The following is an 11,046-nucleotide window of genomic DNA, read 5'->3' on the forward strand; positions in this document are numbered from 1 at the left end:
GGCGAATGAGGCATGCAACCCACTTACTGATTGTGAAACAAAGGGAAGACGAGAGTTTGAAAGCGTATTTGGCGCTGTTCAATAGTGAAAAGATGACAGCCGACGACTCAGATGAGAAGATCATGTTGGCGGCTTTGCTTGGGGTAATTTGGCCGAGAAGCTCCTTCATGGCTGAGCTGGCGAAGAAGACCTCTTCCACTCTGCGAGAGTTTATGGACTTATAGACGGTTTTATCAATGCCAAAGATACTCTGCTAGTCCTAACGGTGAGATCAGAATGGAAGGAAGAACAAGCAGTAAAAGGGGGGGGGGGGGTTAAAGAGAGATCAAGTGGGACGCTCAAAGACAAGGAGAGGCCAACACAAAGGAAGGCGAGAAGCTCCGGCTCACACAGGGTGCCACAATGGCCTTCATGTGCACTACTCCAGTGCATGTCCAAGACAAACCATAGAAGCCCAACGTGTTGAAGAGTACGGGCACCAAACCCTGAAGTTTTGTACGTATCACAATGCAAACGGCCACAGGACCAAGGATTGCCATACATTGAAACAAAAAATTGAAGAAATGAGGGGTAATGGTGAACTTGAGCGCATTGTCGCAAGGAATGCTACTCCACCACGACGTCTAGGTGATAGGAGGCATGAGCACAAGGGCCAAAGAAGCGAAAGCCCAAGGAGGGGAGGCTCATCGAGAAGAGGGAGGAGGTCTCAAGAATCACGAGACCGAGCCTAGGTGGGACGCAGAATGAGGGAACTCGCCTTTGGGCAATATACGCACGATTGTCTGGGGGTACGCAGGGGTGGACCCATTTCCTCATAGCGAAAAGCGCATACTAGGTGGGCAATGTACGAAGAACTCTTCAATGTAGGGAGACTGGCCAAACAGCCACAGATATAGGTTTTGCCCACTATCTCCTTTGACAATGACGATTGCAGGGGGTAGTCTACCCACATGATGATGCATTGGTCGTTATGATATTGGTAGTAAATTATACTACATGGAGGATACAAATTGACAATGGAAGTTCAGCCGACATCCTATTCTGGGATGCGTTTATGAAGATGGCAATAAGTTTGAATCAACTGCGTCCAGCGCCAACTACATAGAAAGGGTTCACAAGGGAGGCAATGCAACCCATGGGGTCTATCACATTGCCAATATCGGTAGGGACAGACCCCCACATTACCACCACCATGACGAATTTTCTCATTGTGAGAACATGACTGGCGTAAAATGCTATCATTGGTTGGCCTACATTGAACGCCCTAAGGGCGATCACCTCCACCTATCAGGGATATGAGAAGTTCGTGGTGAATAGGTACTCGCCCGAAAGTGTTAGAGCACTCTCAATGGATTATGTAAAATCCTTTCATCTGTAAAATTTAAAGGATTTAGCTTAAAATACACGTCCAACCGATTCTCTACTTCATTTCTATTTTACAGTTTGGTACTATATTACCGCTACATGTAGCGTGACGCTATTCACGATTGTAAACATTTTAAAATTAATTTTTCTGTCTTTTTGTACTCTTTCATCTGCATTAAAGTTCGTCTTATTTCACAAAAGCCCCTCCGTATGTTTGGCGCCATCTTCCCCTCCTCAGTTCTCGTCAATTCCAGCAAGCTCACATTCAGCTTGCTTCAAATTTCAGTTCAAGAATCTCGTTGTTGAGTTCAAATTTGCAAGTTCGGTTGCTCTTTCTTATCTGAGTGGGTTCTGGCCTCTGGGTAATTTTTCCTCCACATCCAAAGTTCACTTATGAGTGCAAAATGAAGAGTTTGTGAAGTTGAGGGATTGCTGGAAATGGGTTTGCGATGAAACTGGTTTTGATGGGTTTTGGAATGTGTGATGAGGGTGGGGTTTGCTTTGGTTGAAAACAGAGTTGGTGATGCTGCTGAGTGAGTTGGATTGGGTACGGATTTGAAGTTGATTTTGGTGGATTGGAGGAAGGTGAAGTGATGGGGTTGGGTTCAAATCAGAAGCTAGTTGATGTTGAGTTCCAGATTTTTTCAGCTTTTGTTTATGGGTTTTTGGAGGTAGTGATTTCTGGTTTTCGAAGAGGGAGAAGTCAGGAGGAAGATAAATAAATATGGAGAGATGTTGTAAATATTAGAAGATAGGAGGATATTATTAATAGTTAAAGAAAATATTGGAAATGAATAAAAAATATTATAAAATATAATATTTAAATGATATAAAGAAAAAATAGATAAACTGATGTATGGTATATTGTAAAAGTCATTATGTAAAATAGAAAAAGTAGATTTTGGTGATGTATTTTAAAGGATAAGATGAAAAATCCATTGGAAGTGCTCTTACGTACAAGAGCTCATACAAGGGGAAAGAGAGTGAAGACGGTTGAGCCCAACTCAAGAGAGAGCAGTGCTGTAATCCTCCTCCTCCTCCCCCCTGCGCCAGAAGTATTGATGACTGAAGGGGTGATGAGGGATGAGGATGATTTGAAGCAGGGAGAAGCCGATGAGCCTTTAGAACGCATCGTCCTCGACCCAGCCAAACCAGATAACACTGTGAAGATTGGGACTAGGATGGCGAGCAAAGAAAGGCAACTGCTGAAATAGCTCCTCACCGAGCATAATGATGCCTTTGCATGGAGTCACGGAGACATGCTTGGGATTGGCAAGGAGGTTATTGAGTATCGACTAAACTTCAGCCCAGGCGCGCAACCAATCAGGCAGAAGAAAGGGAGTTTTAGCTACGAGAAATATAAGGCCATTGCAGAGGAAGTAGACAGACTGCTGGCGGCTGGATTCATCAAAGCAACTCAGTATCCCGAGTGGCTGTTGAATGTGGTATTGGTAAAGAAACCCAACGAAAAATGGTGCATGTGTGTAGACTTTACAGATCTTAATAAGGCTTGCTCGAAGGATAGTTTTCCCCTTCCACGAATAGACTTGATCATTGATACTACTGCAGAACACAATGTGTTAAGTTTCATGGATGCCTAATCTGGATACAATCAAATCCGGATGGGCTAGGGCAACCGGGAGAAGATAGCTTTTATAATCGATCGAGGATTATACTACTACAAAGTCATGTCTTTTGGCTTGAAAAACGCGAGAGCAACGTGCCAGAGATTGGTGAACAGGATGTTTAAACATAAAATAGGCCAAAACATGGAAGTCTACATGGATGATCTGCTGGTGAAAAGCATGAAGTTCGAGTAACATGTGAAGAACTTGAGGGAAGCTTTCAGAGTATTATGCTAGTACGGGATGAAGCTCAACCATACAAAATGTGCATTCGGGGTGCAATTGGAAAAATTTATGGGATTCATGGTGTCAGAAAGGGGTATCAAGGTGAACCTTGAAAAGCTACGGGTGATCATTATAATGAAGTCACCGACAAATCTGAATGAGGTACAGAAGCTGGTGGGAAAGATAGCGGCACTCAACAGGTTTGTGTCCCGGTCAATGGACAAGTGTATCCCTTTCTTCTACGTCTTGAAGAAAGCTCAGGACTGGGATTCCAAATGTGAGGAAGCCTTTTGCACAGTTGAAGGAGTACTTGGCGCATCTTTCGTTGCTCAGCTAGGCCAAGCAAGGGGAGCCTTTGTTGTTGTATCTAGCTGTGACTCTAGACACCGTGTCTGCTGCATTGGTAAGGGAGGAAGGAAAGGAGCAGAAACTCGTGTATTACGTAAGCAGAGCCTTAAGGGGAGCTAAAACACAATACCCAAAGATAGAATTGATCACCTTTACAGTTGTGACAGCTGTATGTTGGTTGCAATCCTACTTTCAGGCACACCCCATAAAAGTCGTTACATCAGTGACCTTGCAAAGGACCTGAAGGACACATCACAAAAATCAGGGGACCTGAAGGACACACCAACAAAGCCTTTTGGAGGCGAGAGGCCCTAGACAGGTGTGGGCAAAGCAGTAAGAGGATTAGAAGAACTAGGAGGAAGAGGAGTGTTTGTGTTCACCTGAGCAGACGTCCCCACCTCATCGAGGGATGGTGGGTGACCAGGAGGGATTACAGTATCTTCTCAATCGAGTGATGCCTGAGGAGGCTTGGCGAGAGGATGGTCAATTGAGAAAGTTAGAGAGGGCCTGCCAGCTTTAGTAGGGGAAATGCTGAAAAGAGAGGATGGAATTGACACCCTACGTCCACTTGCATCGAACCCCAAGGATCCCACAGGAGAAGAAGTAGGAAAGATGAAAGGTATCTCAAGGGATGATCCTGCTCGAGACGGTCTAAGCGATTGGCGAGCCAGATGCAGCAAGAATGGTCCCCACCGATAGGCCCTCAATATCTTCAATTCAAAAAGACTCCCCAAAGGCATAAAAAGAACATGATAAGCTGCTCGATGTAACAGGTAGGGCTCTTAAGAAATATGGGTTTAAGGTCGTAATGACCTCATCCTCGTCCAAATTAATGTCACCCTCCTGAGTTGTTGTATAAGGGGAAGTATGTGGAGTAGTCTCGAGGGGAGCACTAGGCGATAGGACAGGTCCGAACTCTATCACCAATTTTAGATTTGCCTCAGCTTGGGCCATAATCTTTTAAGAGAGTTGGTCGCAGGCACTTGGGGGCAACCCGAGTTTTTTCTACCACTCGCGAAGGGCGGCGGTGAGGGTCTACCCCTTGTGGAGCTAGATTCATCTGAAGATCTTGCTATGGTTTTTGCGAGGGATGATGCTCTTTAGCAAGCAACCTTCTTCTTCTTGCCTCCCGCCACTTGCGAGGAACCTCTCTTCAGACCACAGGCCAACGACGGGGTGCCCAGAAATTGGCGACAAAAAACATGTGCCCTGCTAGGCATCATCATAGATCTCTCAATATTGGAGAGGGTTAGTATAGTATCTGATCGGGTAGAATTGTTATTCTTATCAGTCCAAGCCTTCACCAAATGAATGTGAGCCTCTTCCCAATCAGAAAGGATGATCTCAAAGCCACGCTCATCGGGAACCAGGCTCCATGAAGCCTTGATGGGAAACTCTTGGTTCGCCGATTCATCTGTGGGAAACTACCAACCTTCGCCCGATACAAAGAAGAATTTTTTTTGCCACTCTCTGGCTTGGAAATACATGGGTTCAAGTTGGACCAACTTATTGTGGGCCCTAAAACTGCAAAGGTTCCCTTCCAAACGACGTGCAAGGAAAGGAATTCACAAGCGGTAATGTCGGAGTATACATCACCTGTGGGCTTCGAAACCCATCGCCAAAGAACACATCAAGCCATCAGAATCCACCAAGCATTGGGCATGAGTTGGGCCAGAGCGAGACCCAAAAAGTCTAGCATGTCACGTACAGGATGGACGAAGGGCAAATGAAGCCCCATTGAGAACATGGCTAAATACAGGGCCACAGAAATGGCCAAACCCCTCATATCTACGGCTCCGTGGCATTGCTCAAGCAGGCCCAAAACCACGGAGTTTGGGATCCTGTTATTTTCCCTCACAGAGTCTAATTCGCGACAGGTGACAGACGAAGCCCATTGATGGCCATCGAAGACTGAGCGAGGAGCAACCACCCCTCAAGGTGAGGGTTAGCGGCCACCTCCTTAGAGTAAGGAGGAGGGTTGCGGGGTCATGAAGACCTGTCGCCACGAGAAGAAGAAGGGAGATTAGATTCAGAAGATGCCATTGTTTCGAAAGGTAAAAACAAGCATGCACAGGGAAGCAGAGCATCTGGAAGAAAGGGAGAATGCCAAAAGGATGAGAGTAGAGAAAAGGGGTGTTTGAGAAGAAAAAGTAACTGAACAAAAAAGGGAAGGGGCGTATGTGAAAGGGGCGTGAAAGTGGAATGACGCCCTGACAGGGCAGCACGAAATGATAGAACACCTAGGTAATGAAGTGACGCCATTATTACAAGTCCCATCACGCCATGTGTCATGAGACTTCGCAAGGTAACTGGAATGGGTTAAATCCTTTCCCCTTTTGGGAGCCTGCTAGACCATATCATGGGCCTAAGCCCAAACTTAACTCAATAAGCCTTGAGTCGAGGACTTGGTCCACTGAAAGGATATAGTGATAGCTACCCAAGAATCTCGGGAGAGTGGTTATTAGTAGTATTGTAAAAATAATCCGGAGAACTGGAAAACCTGCCCGGACCGGTTGGTTTAGTCCGGTTTTGGACTGGTTCAGTCGGGGACCCGTTCCTCCATTTTAAAAACCAGTCATAACTGGTCCGGTCTCGATTTTATGTTTTCTAAGACTGGACCGATTCGCATGTTTATATATTTTTAATTAATTTTTAATATTATATATAATATTTTTATATTATATATAATTTGTATAAATGATATTATATATGAAATAATGTTATATTATAATTTATAACATAAAATTTTAATCTTAAACATGAACATTTATTTGTTCATATGTTTTAAATGTAAAATATATATTAACTACATTTTATGGCTTAATAAATTCTCAGCATATTCATTTTGATAAATATATTAGTAATACTAATATATATTAGTATATTAATTACTATATTATCACTAACATAGAGTAATAGTACTATACCAATAGTATTACTAAACTCTAAAGTATAAGAATTTAGAGATTTAATATATATTAAAAACTAGAAAACTGGACCGAAATGGACCGCAATCGGAAAAATAAAAAAATTTGCGTATACTGGTTCAGTCTTAAAATTTGTCCAAAACTGGACCAAACTGGACTTGTTACACACCCTAGTTATCAGTTTAACCAAAGCAAGGGAAGCTCGTATAGCTATCCCGTAACTTGAATTTCAAATGATGGGTTAGACGGTTACCACATCAAACAGATCACTATGGGTTCTATCTATACTACCCAGGTATGACAACGAGGTTCTCTTCTACTCCCAAAGAAATCTCTATTACTTTACTGACTTAGACATCGAAGGCATTCTCACGAACCCTCCAATCCCTATTTCTCTTTGATTGCAGGTAGGGGTGTAAAAATTAACGGAAAAATCGGCTCGAATTGGTCGAACCGAACCGGTATGGTCCAAGACCCATTCCCTTAGTTCCAAAACCAGTCGGTAACGATCCGGTTCCAGTTCCGGTTCTACACTTTTTAGAACCGGACCGGAATCGCTAAAATCGGAAGTACCAATTTAGGAGGGTAACCGGTATGTAATCGGTTTTTGAAAATGCAAAACTAGTGCGTACCGGTTTGGTCCTAAATTTTGTCTAAAATCGGACCGGTTACACCCCTAATTGTAGGTGATTGCATGTGTGGAGCTGTGAAACACGTCCATAACACATACGCATTTGAAAATCATTGATAAATTATTCTCAAGGCCATCATAAATCTAAAAGATTATTAATCTAAAATTGTCGTTTCAGCAAGCAACATCCTCTCTGTCACCAAATCAAACTTCACATAGTCTTCAAAGTAATACTATTACCAACAGACACATCTATCTCCTTAAAGTTTAAACTCAATCTTCAATAAAAGCTTGTTTTTTTTAATGGATCCAAGGATGTTTAGAAGGATACTTCAAGGGTGACATGGCACTACAATTGTCACATTTGCATTATGAAATCTATGAAATCATACAATATATAGTTCACTTATAAAAAGGTGATTAACCCAACACAGCTGCAACTTTTTTAAAATAACAAATTAGAACATTCTTACAATTAACAAATTAGAACACTTTTTGCACCAAGGGTGGTGGCTCAATGGTTCTTTGGTTACTCCCTAGTTGTTTGGAATATACCAAATCCTTCATGCCATGAGGGCTTCTTTTGACCGATTCTCAACGAGTAAGATGTTACTATAATCACGTCAGAAAGCCACCTCTAGAACATATTCATGAGACAAATAGTTTTTAGGCAACAAAAAAATCATAAATAAATAAATAAAAACTAGAAAAATTTTCTATACAAAAAAATCAAAACATATATAGGTGGTTTATAAAATCTTGATAACCGTATTAAAAATAGATGACATCTATACCAAATCTGTAGCAACTTGGCCAATATTATCAGGCACGGGAAAAGGATAATTTATTAGGCCCAAATTAAGTTTATTGGACTGGATAAGCCCACAGGCTCTAAATTTTAAAGCCCATTGTAGTGGGTGATTTTCAGTGGTATTAATATGGGCCCATATTTTAGGGAAACCCAATTTAAATGTTATTGGATAATTTTTGATAGATCGATAGACCCTAAATTTATTATGTTGGCTGTGGTTTTAGTGGGCCTAATGATTCGGCTAAAACCCATGTGATATTTATTGGGCAAGAAGGTCCATATTTTATGGATAATAGGCCTATAAACTATTTAAAAAGCTCATATATGTTTTTGGATGAGTTTGGATTCAAGACCCGGCATATTAGAATTTATTAAATGACCTAACTCATAAAAATATGAAAAATTCTACTCATCTCTATACCACGCATCTACTTTAATTTTTTTCCTTAGCAAGTATATACTGTATAGATGATGAGTAGAATAATTAATTAGTTTAGTAAGAATAAAACACAAAAAAAGAAAAGAAATTAAAACTGGTGTAGTGTGTGGTGTAGGCGGCTGAGTAGACAAACAGGGTTTTGTTTGGTTACACAGATGAGATGAGGTGAAATAAAAGTTGAAAGTTGAATAAAATATTGTTATGATATAATTTTTTAATATTATTTTTATTTTGAGATTTGAAAAAGTTGAATTATTTATTATATTTTATATGTGAGTTTAATAAAGTTGTAATAATTATATGAGATCATCTCCCAAATCAAACTAGGCCTTAAAATATAGGGATCCCTAATAGTCTTGCTAAGCCCATGATGGAGCTCAAAAGACCCCAAAAAGCCCACAAATAAGTCCATGGACTTCAGCCCAACTCCCAACTCGCAAAGCCGGCGTCTTCTTTCCCTTCTTCCCCTAGGGTTACCACAAGCCTCAGGCCGTACCACCATTGCCTGACTGCTCTGCAAGTTTTCCTCCCCAAGTCCAGATCTGCACCCTAAACTCCCTCCTTGCTCTGTATTATCGTTGCCCACGTCCTACGTCCATGAACTAAACATACTCCATGGAAAACCATGCCCCATCAATCGTAAACCAACACCATCGGCACCGAACGTAAGCCGCCATCCCTCTGTTTTCATACGTCTTCCTGCAGCTCCTCCGCCCGTCAACTACACCATCACCATCCCTCTAAGATACCACAGATCCCTCTATACTCTCTCCTACGTTGCGCGGTAGGTGCACCAACGGTAAAGACCAGCTGCACCAAAGCACGGCCTGCATGGAAGAGAATCGAGATCAGCTCAGCTGCCTAGCCACCGGGAGCACCGTCAATTTGTAGAGAAAACAAAGACCAACCCACACCAGCAAGCATCTCTCCCACGAAACAAAACCGTTGCACCACCCTCATGGGCTTCCCTTCGTTTTCCTATTCCTCCCCGTCCACAAGCTCTCCCTCACTCGAGTTCGGTCCTGCACCAACCATCAACAAGTTAGAACGCGCCATTAGCATCGTAAGATTAGCCCCAACTCTCTTTGACCTACTCGGTGCCACCAACACATGGCAAGCCGCTGATCCCTATTTTCCCCAACTGCGGCACCAAACTTGCACCTCCGCAAGATGTATGTATAGAAACAACCGAGAGAGGTGTAGTCTAAAGGGTGTGATCACACCAAATGGTGTACTCCTTGAATTGCACCCTCTTCATGTGATGGTTCCTATAGGGGTGTTGGTTGATGAAGTATCAAGAGACAACCGTTTGATTGAGTCAAATAGTTGTCTCTTCCTAATGGTTATGCCTCATGACAACCAGTGTTTTATGGTATATAAATAAAGATCATTCATACACAATTCATACTCTTGCAACTCCTCTGTCCATCACCAACTTGTAAGACGAACACCCTCACGGAAGTGTCACTAATTTGCACATTTTCATTCTATAAATTCCAACAGTGGTATCAGAGCCTAGGCAAGTGCTTGGTTTGGCAACCACACTTGCATATTATAGTAACTTATGGAGGGTATCAAATCAAGGTCAGAAACTCTTTCAAATTACAGTAGTGGGCCTTGAATATACTAGTAATCTACCGAATTTGGTTACTACTTATTATTTTGAAGAAAACTATTGGAGAATATTCACTCAAAGGGGCAACAACAGTGAACCCGAAATAGAGAAAAGCCAAAATTTTGCAAAAACTATTCCAGCCTATCGCCGGAGTCCCTCGCTATTGCTAGGGTTTGAGAGTGTTGGGGACACTCCAGACGTACCATCATCGGCGTCCAATATATCAGAGGAGAGTGAGGACTCGGTTTTCATAGAGATGCAATCCAATGATTTCAAGGAAGAATATGACATTGTTGGCTGAAACCGTTTCGACCAATACTAAAAAATTGTCGTGCTAAACGATAGTGCGGTTCATCCAAGTGGAAAGAAAACTATAACACCCCGTCCTTGTGGGTCCGGAGAGTTGGCTCCTGTAACCTGAAATCATCTCCAATAACACATTTAAAATAACCCAGGGTCTCCATAAAGTATTAACTTATTTGTTCAACACAAATATCTATATTCCTCCATAAGGTCACCAAAGAAGTACCTTAATGACCTACAAAAAAAATTTCCACAAAAATTCAGAAATCTCCACGACTCAAAATATTAAAGCAACATAAAATATCAACACTACCAAAAAGACTCTCTAAAAAGTCATTGTACCATAAGCCACTTAATCTTCTACGATCATCAAAACTTACTAGTACTCCCTATGTAAGGCCCAAGGCTTGTGAGGCCCGGATCGTGCACAAGGGCCCAGCCCTTTCCTTGGAGGAGTGCGAAACAGCACCGTTTTGGGGTAAGTTCCCCTTCTTCCTCAGCTCCCCGATTCCTTCTCCCCCTCTTTCTATTTCAGTTTCTTTTCTTTTCTCGGTTTCCCTCATTCAAACATCTCTCTCACACGTAACCCACAATCTATAATACCCTGCTCCTTCCTTCTTACGTACACTTCTCTCTTTCTAACGTACATTCCGTCTTTATGACATAAGCAAATCCCGAGGGCAGAGATTATGTGATCGTCTGCCCTTCTCACTAGCGACTGTGAGTCTCGTCATGCGTGCTGAACCTTGATGGCGTG

The sequence above is a fragment of the Juglans microcarpa x Juglans regia genome, chromosome 4S, assembly GCF_004785595.1.
Source record: "Juglans microcarpa x Juglans regia isolate MS1-56 chromosome 4S, Jm3101_v1.0, whole genome shotgun sequence".
Taxonomy (NCBI): Eukaryota; Viridiplantae; Streptophyta; class Magnoliopsida; order Fagales; family Juglandaceae; genus Juglans; species Juglans microcarpa x Juglans regia.